The 18577-nt window shown below is 39.5% G+C and overlaps 1 protein-coding gene across 6 annotated transcripts in view; it reads left to right on the top strand.

Annotated features, from left to right (window-relative positions):
* Nucleotides 1-18577, top strand: part of PACSIN3 (protein kinase C and casein kinase substrate in neurons 3) — an 82599-nt gene that overhangs the window by 37111 nt on the left and 26911 nt on the right. For 4 of the 6 annotated variants that reach the window (XM_063437937.1, XM_063437933.1, XM_063437934.1 and 1 more), the window contains exon 2: nucleotides 16300-16373. The exons of 1 other annotated variant lie outside the window; for it this stretch is intronic. The gene's annotated coding sequence lies outside the window, so the exon portion shown is untranslated. Of the gene's footprint in view, nucleotides 1-16299; nucleotides 16424-18577 lie in introns of all 6 variants that reach the window. One more of the 6 variants, XM_063437935.1, reaches the window with a different exon arrangement.

The raw sequence follows: 18577 nt of genomic DNA, 5'->3' as shown, positions 1-18577 counted from the left end.
TTTGCTTATTTACACAGTCTGTGGCTATTTTTGTTGGCTATTGTGTTGTCCTCAATCTAAGTGGTTACTCTTTGTGCAACGTTTCATTGTAGTACCTGGTACTCGTCGTTTCGTCATCAATCTAGCAGATGATCTACAATGGCACAGGTGATGCCTGATTTTAGTGGTTGGAAGGGAGAATTCCATCACAACTCGAATTCTACTTCCATGTATTGTAGGTCAGTGCAAGTTGTGCAAGAAAATTTCACAGACTAGATAGTTTTAATTCTTTCATGTTTAAATTTTTTGTTTATAAATTAATATACATACTGTGTACTGATGTGATGCAAGGTATTTTTCCTAGTTAATCCAAAAGCAGGATTTCCTGATATGTTGGCTGTCCAGATTCGGTAAAGTATAGTTGGACCACTTCTGTAGAAAGTGATATTGTCTTCCTGGGCATGATGGGAGTTGTTGTACAACTGGAGTCCAGCAGGTACCAGTTTGACAGCTCCTGGAAATGCCATTGTTAGTGTATCTGTATCTGCTTAGTCAGTGTATACCACAAGACCAGCATGTTATCCCAAGTAAACATTGTAACTAATCAGTTGGGCTGTGTTTGCATACAATACTGTGGAAGAGGTTGATGTATATTAATAATTAACCCTTTTAGGTTTGTTTTCCCTTTCTTGAAATCTAGCAGATCTTTCCATTTGAAGTTTCGGAGAGTCACAGGACACTCCCTTTTCCGCTGGCAAATTTCCTGTGTGTTTGGGTGAAGGATTCCAATGTTGTCCTATGATGTTAAGTGGCTGGGTGCATGGCAGTATGGTACTCTGCTGGGAAGAGGCCCCCCTCCCCCAATACCTCTATTTGTTCCAAAATGGAGTAGAGTATTGCTAAAGGGAGTAACAGTCCTGGCTGGAAAGGAGTTTCCTGTGACTGTAAACATGTGTTTCTGACAAAAGGTTATACGAACATGTTACGATGACTGTCTTAGCATTATGAGGGTCAGGAGTGGGGTTTATAGACTTGGTGTTTTTTTGTTTTTTTAGTTTTTTTGGTTTATTTATTTATTTAACCAGGTTTAAGCAGGGAGTTGTTGCCTAGGAGTGAGGTATCCTAACGTGTTCTCTGGGTTTCAATGGCAACTGGCCCGTATCTAGCATTTTACCCCTGAATATTATTATTATATATATATATATTAAGGTAGAGTATATATTTGATACTTTGTGAAATCTCCAGGCAGTATCCCCAAACACTGCCTTGTACACCTTCAATACTTCAATATGGCAGCTACGAAGAAACAGGACGGTTGGGTCAAGTTACCCTGCTCGCCATATTTTGGAAGAGGTATCTGACCATGCCTAGGGTGAGACTCTGGGCTGGCCGAGAAGCTCCAACCTGTGCTCCGACGTCTGCCTTTATCTAGTGATTTGTGGCCATTCACTGCTGCAATTAACTTACCTGCAAAGAGTATGCGAAATTCTCCTTCCCTAGCAACCTCTAGTAGTAACCGTGTTAGTAATATTGCTCTCCTGTAAAGATCTGTAGGACTTATGGTTGGTCACTAAACTCCAAACTGAAATCCAAATGGCAACATACAGACTAAAATAGGTGAATTGGAAAGTCTCTCGCCCTGCTATAGTTACTGCTTGGTTATTTTAGAATACATTTTGCCATTCAGATTTCAATTCGCTATAGTTCCAAATGCATGGAATGACCCCTTTTTATGTTTACCATACTGCTGTACAGAATCCATGACCCCTTTCTTCCATAATGGTTCAATGGGACACCAAGTCATTACCATTGACATCCGTTACGCCAAGACCCATCCACTGAACGCATGATGTTGGCAGAGGTGATACTTTGTATTTTTTTTTTATCATTGGCTTATCCTTTTAAACTCTCTGCAGGATCTTTATTCCACGGAGGATAATTGCAATGAAAATGTTACTATTCCTTATTTTAAATGCGTGTCTTAAAGACTCTGCTTCTCCCATAGACAGAGCAGTATTGGGAAAATCTAAATCTGCAGTTATTTATAGCTATGGTCTTCTCACAGAGAAGCTGCTGGGAATCCCTGGTTAGCTCTGTAGTCAGTGAGCTCAGTTTTGTTTTTGGCAGTGTTTGTAGTTGCAACCCCCACAGTCACAATGTTGCCAGTTAGAACTTGGGAAACCACTATAGCAATTTCAGCCTTCGCTTTCCAGCTATTTCTGACTTCATATCAAATAATGTTCTGGAAGCTGCTGGCTGGCATAGTGGTATGGGTAATGTAGTCTGTAGTTGCAGGGCGAAGGTTGGGTGTCCCAGCTTTATGTTTATTCACCAAAACTGTCAGTCAGTCTGAGAGGCCCTGAGAGGTGATACATAAATACAAGTAAAGACAATACATACATTTAAATGCTACATGTAGTTGCTAAGGGTGTTATTATAATAATAATAATTAATTACATGGTTATATAAAATAAGTGTGAAGATCATTTTATTTTAGTGTTTTGTTGTTTTTCTTTGGGGTTTTTCTTTTTTTTTTTTTGACACAGCGGTCATAGAGACTCCATATTAATTTGTAAACACAAATTATACTATGGATGGAGATGTGGGGGTTACTGTTCAGAATAAGTGGACCTAGTCACATTGTCCTTCATTTGAATGATAAATGAAATGTGCCCATTTGGTTAAAGGACCACTATAGGCTTAATGAAGTGGTCTGGGTGCCAGGTCCAGCTAAGTTTAACCCTTTTTGCTGTAAACCTATCAGTTTCAGAGAAACTGCTATGTTTAGTTAAGGGTTAATCCAGCCTCTAGTGGCTGTCTCATTGACATCCGCAAGAATGCTTTCCTATGGACTGGCTGAATGTGTGCGTGCGTGCGTGCGCGCGTGCAGCTCTTGCCACACATGCGCATTCAGCCAGGGACGTCAGAAGAGGGAGGAGAGTCCCAGCGCTGAGGGAGCCCGGCGCTGGAAAAAAGGTAAGGGATTAACCCCTTCCTCTCCCTTCAGCGCCACGGGAGTGGGATCCTGAGGGTGGGGGCACCCTCAGGGCACTATAGTGCCAGGAAAACAAGTGTTTTGCTGTCACTATAGTGGTCCTTTAAAATGACATGTATTTAGTGGCATGGGGTAGTGTATATAAATGTTAAAAATAAATAAGGCTATGCTTTGCTGCCTTATTTTTTTCTTCTTAAAGGGACACTGTAGGCACCCAGACCACTTCAGCTAATTGAAGTAGTCTGGGTGCTGTGACCCTTTTGCACTTAGTGTTTACATTGCTGCTCTAAGTCTGCCCTCTGTGTCTGTCTACCAGACAGCCACTAGAGGGCTTCCGGAATTCAAACAAACTTTTGGTCCGTTATCTTCCACTGGACATCAGGTTAGTGACTGAAGGGGACCTCCAGCGTCAGATTTTCCCCATAGGAAAGCATTAAATAATGCTAATGCTATGGGGAGGTCTAATGCGCGTGCATCCATTGATGTGCACTATGTCTCCCCTTGTCGGCTGACGTCGGTAGGGGAGGAGCGTGGATGGAGCCTGACCCAGCGCTGAGGGACATTGGCACTGGATTCGGGTTAGTTGAAGGGGGGCCCCGAGAGAGGAGGGGACCTATTAACCCTATAGTGCCAGGAAAACAACTTTGTTGTCCTGACACTTTAGGATACCTTTTAAGTATAGAATTTTTAGTGCCTTGTCCACTTTTGCATCTTGTGTATACATGTTGGAACTGGAAATTGCCTGATACAGTAAAGAGAATGGATTGGGGAAGAGGTTTTTTCTAGTTGATCAATGAGACTGCAAATCATTTAACCCTTTACCCCCTCAACATTTTGTTTCAGTGAGCAAAGCCCACTCTAGGTGTAGCAGGTCCTCTATTGGATAGGTAATGATCTTAGGGACTGCCACTAACTAATATATAAAGCTGTTGCCAGTGCCTTGATGGACTAGGAGAGTCCCTTTAATTTATTTTTAACAATTTGCCTTCTCATTGTTTACTACATACCTGAGCATTGATCAGTCATTTACTGATATTTTGGAAGTAATATTCCCTAATAGTTTAGCCGTGAAATCCTGGCATGTCCTCGTTGGCTACACCAGGAATGGGGACCTGGCACACAGTCGCCTATCGGCAAATTCAGCAAAATGAGCATGTTCTGATATATACATTCTATGTATATACACACGTTACTTATTGTATACACACTTAACACACCCTTTGGAATGTTAAACACCATTGTCTTGTTCCTAGCAAGGTTGGTCGAAGCTGTTGCCCAGTCTTTCATGTTTAGACAGATGACCCGAGGCAGAACTAAACATTTGAAGATTTTACTTTATATACAGACATTTATTTGAGTGTGAAATAGATTGGCATTTCTGTTGAAAAGTCAGACTGAATCAGTGGGAACTTAATATGGTCGTCATCTGACTAGATGTCATATTTCATGATAGAAGTCATGTGTCAGATATATTTTTATTTATGTTTTGCCTGCATAGATGTCCTCCTCCTAAGTTCACTAACAAGTTGTTAACCCCTTAAGGACACAACTTCTGGAATAAAAGGAAATCATGACGGAATATATCTGTCATGTGTCCTTAAGGGGTTAAACCTCATTCATGTTTTCTCTGCATTCGTTATATAAATCTACCGAACCCCGACCACCCCCTTGGCTCATTAACTACAAAGAAACCACAGGATTAAGTGCTCTTTCTGAGTTGTCGCCGTTCGTATAACTGAACGCCACGTCGCACAAACGCAGGCAGCGGGACTTGGTCGTTGTGTGTCTGGAACTCTACGTCGGACACTCGACCTCGCGAACACAGGAGAAACCATACAAACGCCTGCTTCTTTCCGCGACAAGCCAGGAGAGCGGTGTTCGGTAGGTTTGTTCATACGAACAAACACTACCTGTGAGCCAGGGGAATCATTCGTCTTTTTGGTCGGTTTGGAACTCCAGAAATTGACAGACCGGTACCACTAAAACTATGGAACTGATTTGGGCAGACACCTCATGTGCAGTCGGTCAAAACTTTACTCCGGTGGGGATTCAACTGTATTCGTGGGATCTGAGCGCTATTTGGACAACTTGGACGCTCAGATCCAGGCTCTCCGGGTATATAATATTTTTGGGGGTTCCTATATGTTTATGTATTTTATGTGTTTTAATATTTTTTCATTTATGCCAAGTCTTGCTGACACTGTAATTTTTAACCATTTTGTGGGAGTGTTTCAGGGCGTGTTTTCCAGCCTCCTGATTTTGTATATAAGTGGGCCAGTTGGCCAGATTAAACACATTCGTTTCTACCCTTCATCAAGTCTAGGCTGATGTTTGGGGAACTTGGGGCTATAATCACTATTGTGCTTGGGACTCGGGAGAATTATAACGGATATATGCAGCTGGCGTATAGGGGATCTGTTACATATGTATTTGATTGATGAAGTTTCTCAATAAGAGTTAATCGGGGTATAAACAAGCAAAACATTGGAAAAACATTTCCTGGTGCAATATATGAGATTTATTTTTTTATTTTTTCCTAATTTATCTAAACCGTTTCTAAACCTCCACGTAATAAACGTTCCCCCAACGATTGACCACTAATTATATTGGTTACATCAGTATTGAGTAAATGGTCACAACTCCTACAAATGTCGCTACATATACCAGGCTTCCTGTAGGAAAAAAAAAGGCAAAAGGTAGAAGATCCTGCTCTTTGGAGCAGAATGACCCATATAACTCAGGGAACAATACGCTCCTTTTATTGTGCTGAAAGCATTCTAGTTAGTGACCTCATTAATTGCAAGTAGACAATGGAATTTAAGAAATACTGTACACAAATGGTTTGTTGAAGTGTGTGGGAATTTTAATTTTTATTCCAAATATGTAATATAGGAAACATTGAATAATTCAAAGTGGAGGACTTTCACGAAGGGCCTGCAGGGAATACCAGAACTTCAACTGAAAAGTCCATTAGAGTCTTCTTTTGAGAATCCCCAAAAATTACTAAAAAAAAAATGCACAGCCCTGAGAAATTCTGCACTCTTTATTGCAAGGCCTCCACCCAATCCAATCCAAACATATATGCTGATTTGGACTACCAGAGCATTAAAGTAAGTTTGTTGGGAGATACCTTAGATATCAGCTCATTGAAGTGGTCTGGGTACGGTGTCCCTTTTGCACTTAGTGCTGCAATGTGAAACTGCAATGTTTACATTGCAGCTCTAAGTCTGCCCACAGTGGCTATCTTCCAGACAGCCACTGGAGGGCTTCCTGGTTTGACCTTTGGTCCGGTATCTGATGCTGGACGTCCTCCCGCTCTGCATGAGGACCTCCTGTGTCAGATTTTTTTTTTTCCCCATAGGAAAGCATTGATTCAATGCTTTCCTATGGGGAGGACTAATGCGCGGGCGGCATTTGGCGTGCATGCACATTAGAGCCCGCTCGTTGCAGGACATCAGAGGGAGCAGAGCGTCGATCCAGCGCTGAAGGTCATTGGCTCTTGGGAAAGGCAAGTAAATAAAGGTTTTTAACCCATTATTTACTGGGGAGGGGGGATGATAGTGCCAGGAATACAGCTTTGTATTCCTGACACTATATATATAGTATCCCTTTAAGTAATTTATTAGTTGCATTGTGAATGTCACTGGTGGAAAGAGAGGGAATTGATATTGTCCATTGGTAAACACTGCTGATTTGTATAGCAGGATAATCTGAATAATGAGGTTGCAAAGGGTTCCAAACAATAGTTTAATGGTTGAGTCCAGTTATTGTTTTGTGGGTGAGATAAAACCAGTTAAGTATAATTCCTAATTTGTAAGTAGGCAAAAAGAGGAATTTGGAGCAAGCGGAACACATGGTTTAAAGGGAACCTTGCTTTTTTGCAATATGACACCTTACCGTTTTGTGGAAACTGCAAGGTTAACATTGCCAGGTTAAACACCGCTCTAGTGGCTGTCTTCCTGTGAAACTTTGTCATGTGACCAAATGCAGATAATTGGGAAAAGCATGAAATTCAATGTTTTCCTGTTAAAAGTATTCATGCGTGTCTCATCCCCAATGCTTTTTTGTGCTCACTGAGGAAGCTCAGATGGAGTCTCGGTGCTGATAAAAAAAAAAAAACGTAATTTAACCTTTTTAACTTTTTTTTTTTTTTTTTTTTTAAATGAGCACAGGGGGCCATTCAATCTAATTAGGGGCACTATACAGTTTTGTATTCCTAATGCTATAGTGTTCCTTAAACAGTCGAAATTTCCCATGTGATTTCTTTTATTGATATGATTTGACAACGCAAGCCTAATTTACCAGACTTTTTACAATTAAATTGACTCATAAATTCATTAGTGCGACTAACTAATTGCCGAACCATATAATAAACGAATTGCGCAATTGAACAAATTGTTCACCTAATTTTTTTCAAATCCGTTCCCTTACATGGGGTTTCGATAAGGAAGGCTACCAAAACAGGGGGCTGTTGTGTCTAGTAGAAATACTTAGCAGACTACACAAATCATTGCAGCTTTATTAGTATGAACTACATCAAACATGCAGAACTGCACCACAGGGGGGAGCCAGAGCCTAATTTAACATTAAAGACCCAGAGGTCCTTACTCATGGGAACAAACATACAAGTTACACACCCTATATATGTATCCAAGGCGCATAATCTATTCTACACCACGGGTGTCCAACCCGTCTCTTAAAGAGACAGTTTCAAAATTGCATATAATCTACAAAAAATAAATATTTACTGCGTAATAAACAGTAAATTTGTATGCGTATAAATATGCAAAAGGTTTGTGTGTGTATATATAATATATGTGATACATTTAAAGTTAGTTTTGTGTTAGCCAGCCCAGTGTTTTCTTTGTCTAGAGATCTTTCTCTTCTACCTGGCCAGAAGCAGTAAATTTGGGTTTGTCTTTATCCTATTTAAATAAATAAAGAAAAAAAAATTCATTGTTCATTGTTCCCTTATTTGGCATCTTTGAGTTTAGCAATCCCACGTAAGGATACCAAATTGGCGACAATGGAAACATTCACCGGTTATCATGGCATTTCATTCGTCTGAATAGAAATCCCATACTGAGCATATTCATCGTACTTCTCCTGGAACTTATTGCACTGTGCACAATTCTAATAGTTACTCTTTACTTGACCGACCCCTATAATTTACAGGTTAAAATGTTAAAACTAAACTCTAAAGATCATTAAAACTATGACCTAAAATAGTCCTCTCTAATTGATCATTCGAAAGCGTGTTGATATCTCCTCTCTTCCAGTGACTTTCAGCTGTCCTCTGTGCAAATCCAAATTTAAAGTTTGCCAATTTAAAAAAAAAAAAAGGAAAAAGGCTCAAGAACAAACCATATGTGTTTCCACCACATTACATTAGAATATGTACCCAGAGCAAATAAATATAAACTCCATTCAATAATGCATACAAAATACAGTTGACACTAGTGACCAGGTGTATACAGTGATGATTTCCCCTTCTCACCCAACTTCATAAACCTAACAAGATAACCCAAACTCATCAGGAGAGCGCCCACAGGGATTAAGCGTATACAGGAACGATTTGTGTCCCTGTATTAGTGAGCCTGGGCACACCTGCCACTCTCCTTGTGCACGCCTATACAGTATTGTCTATCACTGTAACAATTACACCTGCTCAATCTCCAGCTACATTAAATGTATTAACTGTTACATTAAATTAATTATGTGATAATTCCACTAGCCATTGGCAAGTGAAACTTTAGCCCTTAAAAGGAGAAATTCACCTTTGGAGAGCTCGTCATAGATCCTCCAGGCTTGCAGGGGCAAGTCACTTTTGAGGCAGGGCCTAGCAGCTTAGAACCTAAACAGGGTGTTGCATGATCTGAGACTGTCGGATGTTTTGGATGTACATGGTATTGGTGGTAGGGGAATTATGCTCTATTGGGACAGTTGGTGTGGTGTGCATACTTTCATAACCGATTGAATATAATACAACCTTATCGCCGTCATTGGTCCACAATTTCCACAATCCATCTCCTGGGCCAACAAACAAGACAATAATACACAGAAAATGGAGTATTGTAAAAGCAGATTTTCCAGCTGTTACGATCGATTTTATATAATTTCTTATTGGGACACAACTCTAGCAAATGTAGTCTTACACCAGCCTGTGAATTAGAGGATTGCTGCTTTATTTTTCTAATCTTTTTAAAATTTATTTATTTTCTTTACAATCGTTTTGTTTTTTTTAACATAAATTTACAATACAAGCGTGTTATTCATTAACATCAATAAAAAAAAACCTAGTTGTGTTTTGCAATTACTTCATCAATAAGCCATGTAGTAAGCCCTTCAGGTTGACATTCCGCCTCTGTTTGTGAGGTTCAATGCTAGTCTGCATGTGTAACTATTTATCTCCATTGTGGAAAGTGTTGACAAGAAGCAGTAAGAGGGAGGAAAAAGGGTAATCTATAATGGTAGAGGCTTCCATCACCCCCCACCACCTTCAAGACTTCCAACCCCCCATCTTCGCGATCTGCCCTGACATGTGCTGCTTTTATTTCTCACACTGTCCTATCCTAGCGTGACTATTGCTTCCCCATGGCCCTGATCCCACTCTCTAACTGTTGGCTATCTCTCACCTTGATATATTCTCCTGCCATGGTGGCCACATCTGTGTACACAGGATTCCTGTTTTTATTCTTAAAATATATGGGGAACAAAGTCAACCCCTTAATAATCCTATGTTGAAGTGTTAACAATTCTATTATCTCATGTGGAATAGGTTCATGAAAGGATAAAATTTCAGTAATCGAACACATTAGTTTTGTTACAGCAGTATGGCGACCATTTGGCACTTAGAAAACGTAAGGAAATGTACATGATTAGAAGACTGACTGCTACAAATAATACATGTCCTGTAATACGTCATTAAAACACAATGTGAATATTGATGATTTATGTAGCCTGTGTACCTCTAAACATTGTTCCTGGGCTGCTTTCCCCATTATGGTAAAAGTAAGGACCCTTTGGGCTATTTATTGTCAGTGCAGTGGCACCTGTTTCCCAGTGAGAATTGTGCTGACTGATTCTACTGCTCGGCTTAGTGTTTGCATTGCCTCCTTTTTGCTGTGTTCGAATTCAAATGCACAGTTGTGTTTTTTGTATTTGCAGCGATCATTTGATTATGGAATACCCTCGAAATAGGCCAGGGACATCTGATCTCTGACCATCCCTCACGTCAGTTGCTGTTGAAGCTTCTTAAATAAGCTGTGGTTGTTACTTGACTACAGACCGGATTGTCACCCTTGTGAATGTTGCCTTTTTGTCTGATCAAAGGAACTACATGATTTCTAACAAATCGTGGATACACTAGTTATCTTACGAGATAGATATATATTGTACATAACAAAGCAAGCCCTACTTCCATATACTAGCAACCGATAAGAAAACAAATATATGCATAGAAACCAAGAGGAAAGAGGTAGAAAGTCTTCAAATGTCTCATGAGGATTGGCGGGGAACAGGTGGAGAAGCACTCAGGACATAGAACACACCTGCACCATTGGCCTCTATGCACAAATCCAGTACTTCTCCTAGAGAGGCATTGAATTAAATGCTTCCTATGAGAGGCATTCACTGCATTGTGAAGGCTGCTGAACATTTAAGGTTGTACATGAAACTGTAGTTCAAGCTTGAAGTGAAAACACAGTAGTTAAACTATTGGAGGTGCGTCAAGAAGATCTTTCTGGGTCTGGTGTGGCTGTGTTTTAGATCACTTTAAACTATTTCAGCATCAGTATTTTTTTTTATTTAATGGGAGTGTTACTTTAAGGAGGAACCCCCTTGGGCTGTTTTTCAGAAACCTCAATATTTTACATGATCCAAAAAAAGTGCAGCATCTATGCACCAAATCCATTACATTTAGATATAGTGGTTTTGGAACTCGGATTGTCCCTTTTTAAATACGTCTGTATATATTGTGGTCCTCTGTGCTCTTGTGGACTAATGGGAGGGCTTTGAAGTGTGCGTTATATTGGTGTGTATTTTAAACTATATATTTGTAGTCTCCTGGGACTTCTCCAGCAGTTATTTTAAGATACAAGAGTTCTTTATAGAGAAATTATGATTATGCCCCCAATAATTTTTTGTACGATTTAGACAAGCTTACTTGGCAATCATTGTCATTTAGACTTTTTATTTTTTTAATCCGGTATCACTAGCTAGCGTTCTGTAGGCTAGGCAATATTCACACCCTTTTTACTTCCATGATGAGATTTGCCATTTGTAACAGATTTTGTGTAACCAGTGCATTGCAATATGAATAAAGGTAACAGTCTGCAAAAGAACGGTTTAAAAGAATAATAAAAAAAAGCTTCCATTTGCACAAATTAACATGACAAAGCAATAATATGTGTCTTCCAAAATTCCAGATGGGTCTCTAGTGATAATGTAGTAGTTTCAAGTCACTTTACGGTTTGACATGTATAATGGAAAACTGCCATTTATTTTATTTTTGTGTTGGGGGTAAGTTCCCCCTACCTCTGTTTAGGTTTCACAAAGCCGTTTGTCAATGCCACCATTATGGGCATGAAGATATTTTAAACCGCAGTTAAAGTAAAATAAAAAAATATTAAATCCAGCTGTTCAAGGACTACAGTGAAAGTTTTACATTACTGCAACACTTTCTTAATGGTACATTTAACTGCGGCATTAATGGAGGAAAGGGAGCGCTGACTGGGAAGCTCATTGTGCCATGAATTGAAGTGTCCCAGTGAGTGCTGCCCATAAATACATGTCCTGCTACAATGGTAATTCCAAGCCAGTGAGTTTTTTTTATTTAAATTTTGCGAATTAAATGTGAAAGGGCAGTGCCATGAGTCATAAGTCAGGGCGCACCCAAATATTGCTACTATGTGTAATGTTATATTGGCATTACCTGCATGTAATAAGTCAGTGCGTGTATTTATGACATGTTAACCTACCTAAGGGATAGATGTTTATTAAGTAAATACACACCCACCTGCTGTTGCAATATTTAGCGTTCATACTGTATTAAAACGCTTCAAAGTATGCATACGCCTAGAGCAGGGGTTCCCAAATATTTTTTCCCATGGAACCCTTTGACTTTTTAATTTTTTTTAATTTTGCGCCGTTGCATAAACTTCATTCTTATTTTTTTATTTTTTTTGTGTATGTATCTGACGCACAAACACGGCACATAGTGGCACACAGATATACACAAACCTTGACAAACAATGTGTATCTGTGTGTGTTTGTATGTGCTGGTGTGTGTATGTATCTGACACACAGATACAGATATATATATATATATATATACACACATACACACACAAACTGGCACATACACACAACACAGATTTAACACACATTGGGCGATACACGCACTGACACAGGTATACACACACAAACTGGCACATGTACACACACACATGTTTACATTTGCTATTCACTTACCTTTTTTTCTGCAGGAGGATCGTCAGTGCTACAGGCTGAGGTTGGTGTACTGCTTAGTCCCCGCTGCTCCCTCTCCCCCTCCCCCCTCCCCCTGACACCTGCATCCCCTGTTTAGTGATACCCGTTGGATGGCCCTAAATGCTTGGGCCACCTGACAGGCAAATCGCAGCAGAATCCCTATTTTGTTCTCGGTTCCATGGAACACTAGTTGGGAAAGCTGGCCTAGAGTAACGATGTATCACCTGACAGATCCAATTGGACAGTACTTATTTCCCATAACCCCTAGCAAGTTTTGGCCATCGCGCTATTTCTATTGGTCATTCTTTCTCGAAAGCCATCAAGCATTATTGAAAGTTTCCCCACACCGCAATTTCCCGAAACTATATATATTCACTTATTTTAGCTTGTAATCATTTTTTTTTTTTCTCCTTGGCCATCGCGATTTCGTGATCGGCTATTTTAAACTACACTTCCCACAATACTGTGCTCCCAGGATAGAGCACACCTTATATTTTATTGTTCAAATGTCTATTTAATTCAAGTATTAAAGGAACACTATAGTCACCTAAATGACTTTAGCTAAATAGCTAAATAAAGCAGTTTTAGTGTATAGATCATTCCCCAGCAATTTCACTGCTCAATTCACTGTCATTTAGGAGTTAAATCACTTTGTTTCTGTTTATGCAGCCCTAGCCACACCTCCCCTGGCTATGATTGACAGAGCCTGCATGAAAAAAAAACTGGTTTCACTTTCAAACAGATGTAATTTACCTTAAATAATTGTATCTCAATCTCTAAATTGAACTTTAATCACATACAGGAGGCTCTTGCAGGGCCTAGCAAGCTATTAACATAGCAGGGGATAAGAACATTTTAATTAAACAGAACTTGCAATAAAGAAAGCCTAAATAGGGCTCTCTTTACAGGAAGTGTTTATGGAAGGCTGTGCAAGTCACATGCAGGGAGGTGTGACTAGGGTTCATAAACAAAGGGATTTAACTCCTAAATGGCAGAGGATTGAGCAGTGAGGCTGCAGGGGCATGTTCTATACACCAAAACTGCTTCATTAAGCTAAAGTTGTTCAGGTGACTATAGTGTCCCTTTAAACAAGTATTATTTTTTACTTTTCATTCAAAGTTAATTTTACATAGTTACATATAGTTACATAAGTTACATAGCTGAAAAGAGACTTGCGTCCATCAAGTTCAGCCTTCCTCACATATGTTTTTTTGCTGTTGATCCAAAATAAGGCAAAAAAAAAAAAAACAGTTTGAAGCACTTCCAATTTTGCAACAAGCTAGGAAAAAAATTCCTTCTTGACCCCAGAATGGCAGTCAGATGTATCCTTGGATCAAGCAGTTATTACCCTACATTGAAAAATTATATCCTTGAATATTCTGTTTTTGCAAGTATGCATCTAGTAGCTGTTTGAACATCTGTATGGACTCTGATAAAACCACTTCTTCAGGCAGAGAATTTTAACTGTATAGAACTTAGTCATGTGATTATGATCACATGACAATGTCATTTTGGTGCCAAAATTGCTGTAATCAGAAGTGTGTGTGTGTATGTGTGTATGTGGCTGCCAAGTATGTGTTTGTTTTTTATTCTTTTATTCCACTTGAAAGAGCCTCGAGGGCGAAACGCATTGTTTTATTTTAATTCTGTTAATAAAAGTATTTATTTTGACTACCTCAATATTTTGGTTAGTCTTTATACTTTTTATTATTTAAAATATTTTTACCTGGCTAAAGCCCTTATCATCTGAAGCATCAGATCTATCAGCAAAATAATCCAAGGTGGAGATTATTCCACCCACGCCTGGCACATAGAGCGGTTTGTCTGCTCTTTGTATTGTAAGTACCACTTTTACTTACCTGTATGGAGAGCACTATTTTACTTGCCATATTGCACCATTTGGTTCCCTCTGTCTTTTGCTTTCTTTCATATGCTGTTGCCAATTTAAGCTGTATCAAAGACTTCACAAGAACATTTGAAGACAAACGGGGACTTTAGGACTTCTTTTACTTTTGGTATTTTTATTGTAATTTTTTTTTTTTTTTTAACTGTCCATTGAGCCTATTTTACCTTTTTGGCGCACTCTGTACTTTTTTTTTCGTTCTGTCTGGGCAGTGCCATAGAGTATACTGTAAATACATCAATAGAGATGGGGAGAGGCCATAAAGAGAGAAGCAGGCCCAGCTAAATGCCTTTAGCATTCAGTTCTCAAGTGCCCCACTCCATTTCTCAGCTAATTTGTTAATTACTTGACAAAAAAAAAATACTCTCTTGTTTAAAGCTGCTTTGTCACCTTCTGGGCTGTTTTTATATTTTGACTTCTCTCCTTGTATTCCGGTGGCCATAGCAGGCAGGGGTAGATCGTGTATACTTACCTGAACGTGTCCCTTGCAGGAGCCACCACTTTATTCTTCGAGGTCCTCTTTAGCTAATGACTCTTCCTCAGTCAGCACTGTATTCTTGAGCATGCGTTGTACAGCGCTACGGAATCTGATGGCGCTATATTAATAATTCATAATAATGCGTGAAAGCATAATAGTGATGTCTATGGAGGATCCTGCGAGACTATAGGATACTCAATAAAAAAAAAAGCCTTTTGCCCCACAGCTGTCACTAGTGATGGATGAGGGCTGGACAAAACGTAGCTCCGACGTCTGTCAAGCGTAGGAAAAGCTACACACCACAAAGTAATCCCTACCTCGTCTCAGTTTATTTTTTGACTAGGTTGTAATTTCAGTAAATTTCCAACACAGTCTTAATGAACATTTCATATAGATTTATTAACTTTTTTTTTTTTTGTGGAGACCATAAGAACTGCTTTAAATATGATAAATGTTGTATACACACTTCACACATGGTGTGTGTGCGACTGTATACATATGTCTGTGTGTTTGTAGCAGTGTGTGAATATCTCACAATTGTTTCCACTTGCTGAGTGATAGTCTAAATATAAATATATTATATATTATATTATTTTTTGCATATTTATTCTTATATTTACATTAAAACTGAAACAAATGGATACTTCCCCATTTTGTTTTTTGTCTTTTTCTGATGTAACAAACTGGCAACATTATATGAATCTCTGCCTCCGTCTACTGTTATTGTTACATATATTATCTTTTAACTGAAACCATTTGACACAAGGATCTTGTATCTGCAGCGTATCCTTTCCAAACCTCTGATTGTCCAAAAGGAAACTTCATAGCCCAGTTTGTGGGGTAACTAACATTGTTTGTGGGTGTTCTGTTTTAAAGACAAAATATATACGCCTGTTCAACGTGGCGTTCGTTCAGTAGCAAACACAGGTGCACGATTCGAATAGCATGTACACACACGAGGGCTTGCAAATATGTGTTCTGCTATTAACCCATTTCATGCCAGGGGCTATCATTGTGAACGAACTATAAATGTAAATTTAGGTACAACTAGGAGTTTTACACCGTTACTTGCCCTGAGTTTTTAACTGCTGTTTACGATATACACGGGTAGATCTACAGTTCGGGACAGTACATTCAATGCAATACACACTAACTGACCGATTCTAGTCCAGAACCCTCGGTGTCCAGTTTCCTGATTCCCCCCCCCCCCCCCCCCCCTGTGTATAATTGGAGCTCTTATTTTATTAGTCATCAGGGGGATACATGCTGGTGTCACTCTTGGTGTGGGGTTTGGCAATCGTCACTTGGCGTGGGTGACACAAGCGTCATTTTGGACAGTGCTATATTGGGGTCGCCATAATTAGTAGACTGTCATGTGAGATTGAGTCTCCATTCTGGGTTTGCAGCTGCCACTGGCTTCTCATTCTCTCTCTCTCTCTCTCTCTCTCTTTGCAGATTTTGGAAGAGCACAGGTCTGTGCAGGTCTGCATTCCCCCTCCCTCTTTTACAGTTTTTCATCCGCCTAAGAGGTATGTGACACGAATTTGGACTGCTGACTGTAGAGATGGGTGTTCAGTTGGTGAGTCCTGTGCATTCAGGAAAGGGAATGTATGGGTTTTGTTTTTTGTTAACAAGTAATATGAATGAGTGTTCTATGCATTCTAAACCATATATGTCTTATAGTAAGACAGTGTTGCATCTTTTTCAATAGAGGCAAGAGAGGGCTGGACACACATTGTATATTCCTGACACTATATTGTTCCATTAATGTTTGATGTGTGTGCGTAGTGTGGATAGATAAGGGACAGAGTGTGTCCTGTGCCCTCAGTAAGAATCTGGTTTCTCTGTGCCCTGAGTTTTCTGGAAGAGAAATGGAAGTGTGTACATTGCACTTTGTGGAGAAGGGGCAGCAAATGTCCTTAGTTTTCTGGAGCAGGGGCTTTGGGTGTGCTGCTTTTTCTAGAGCAAGAGCTGTCTGTGTGTCCTAAACGTTCTGGAGCAAGGGCATTGTTATATCTGTGTGTGTGTGTGTGTGTGTGTCCCTTGCCTAAGGCTTGTAAAGTCCATTGCTGCTGATAAAATATTGCCTGTCCTACATGGAGAATTCTGGAGAAGGGACTCTGTGTCCTAAGTAAATTTGTGCAATGTGTCCTTGGTAGGATGGGAAGTATGCATTCTGTGCATTTGGTAACCTTGTGTTGAGCAGTAGGGGTATTTTCTGTAGACCGGGTAATGTGTAACCTTGTATAGTGCGTGCATATAAAATAGGTCTCCCAATGTAGGAGTTTGTCGGAGATTAATACTCCAGCATGGAGCCAAGTGAATTTGAAGTTTAAGGTCGAAATAGCCTAACTGGAAAAATTCTCCAAGTTCGCTATGCTTCCAGTTCCCTGGGCAGAGGGTGGGACCTTAAATCTGGTCTTTGCTTGAAAGTGAATGAGCAATCCAAGGTGAATGAATGAACCAAGGTGAAATGGTTACTTTTCAGGGAGTTTGTGGTCAAAGGGCAATAGATTCTGATCTGTTTAGAAGGGGTTCATGATGCCTCTTCCGGTAACCTGATATTTTCCCCAGTTGGCAAAGTCTGCTTGCTGTGTTCTGGGTAGTTTGTATCCACAAAGATGGTTCTGATACTTTGCGAACCCAACATGTGCCCAGTCTATATAAATCAATGGTTTCCAAACCAATCCTGAAGGTATATGATTCTTTCTCATTGGGGGAGTATTCTCTTTTCTCTTGAAGTGCCTTGTGAAATGGGTTGGGAACCACAACTGCTATACATTACTGTAATCTACTTAATTAAGGGAGTTTTGTAATCAGGGCTTTGGTATTTTATTTTATTTTTGTAATTGGCTGTTTCAATAGGTTGGTTTTTATTTCCCTTTTAAAAGCTGTCCTCTAATCATGTTTTCTGTGTAATTATACCTCTGAGTTTTCCAAATGAGGAGCTGAACATAATTCCATTCTTAGCGTTAACCTTTTAAAAGTCCTTCACAAATGCCTGTGTGTTGCATTGGGATATCTTTGAACACACAGGAAAAAAAAACCCACATTTCATCCCCAGGTATGTAGAGATAGCTGTGGGAGTATCTTTAAAAAAACATTGAGCTGTGAACTGATGACATTAGTGTTCCTTTTCTCCTACATAGATTTTGACACAAGGTTTAGGAAAGGTGACCGTTTGCAAGTTCTGGTTTAGAGCTTGCAGTCATGTTGTGTTCCCAAGAACTGTAGGATTTGCAATACATGTTAATCTGCTCAAATCGCTTGCTATAATTGTATGTATAATTCCTATCATTATTATTTAAAATGATAAGATATATAGACAAGAACAGCAGGTTAGAACACTGATTAGAGCAGCAGGGTTTCTAAAATAATAAATAAGAGTCGACAACCATGAAACTGGAATTAATTGTTGCTAAATGCTCCATAGCAGGGGTGCCCACACTTTTTAGTATCATCGTCTACTTTTTAAATGACCGGCTCAACAAGATCTACCTACTAAAAATTAAAAAAAAAAAATCTTTATTGCGACTGCTACAAGTATCTTCATATTTAATTAATCTAATATAATGAATACAAAACCCTGCCTCCCTACTTACAGTAGTATTCATTTAAAAAATACAATAACCTTATTAGCGAGCAGCCACACCACTCCCACTTTTTGCTGCTCCCTGCTGCTGACTCCAGCCTCTCTGGTCTACTGTTGTGGCTGTGCTGCCCACACCCAGTG

The sequence above is a fragment of the Pelobates fuscus genome, chromosome 12 (genome assembly GCF_036172605.1).
Source record: "Pelobates fuscus isolate aPelFus1 chromosome 12, aPelFus1.pri, whole genome shotgun sequence".
Lineage (NCBI taxonomy): Eukaryota > Metazoa > Chordata > Amphibia > Anura > Pelobatidae > Pelobates > Pelobates fuscus.
The sequence above is the reverse complement of the archived record's forward strand: the minus strand, read 5'-3'. Positions and strand labels throughout refer to the sequence as shown.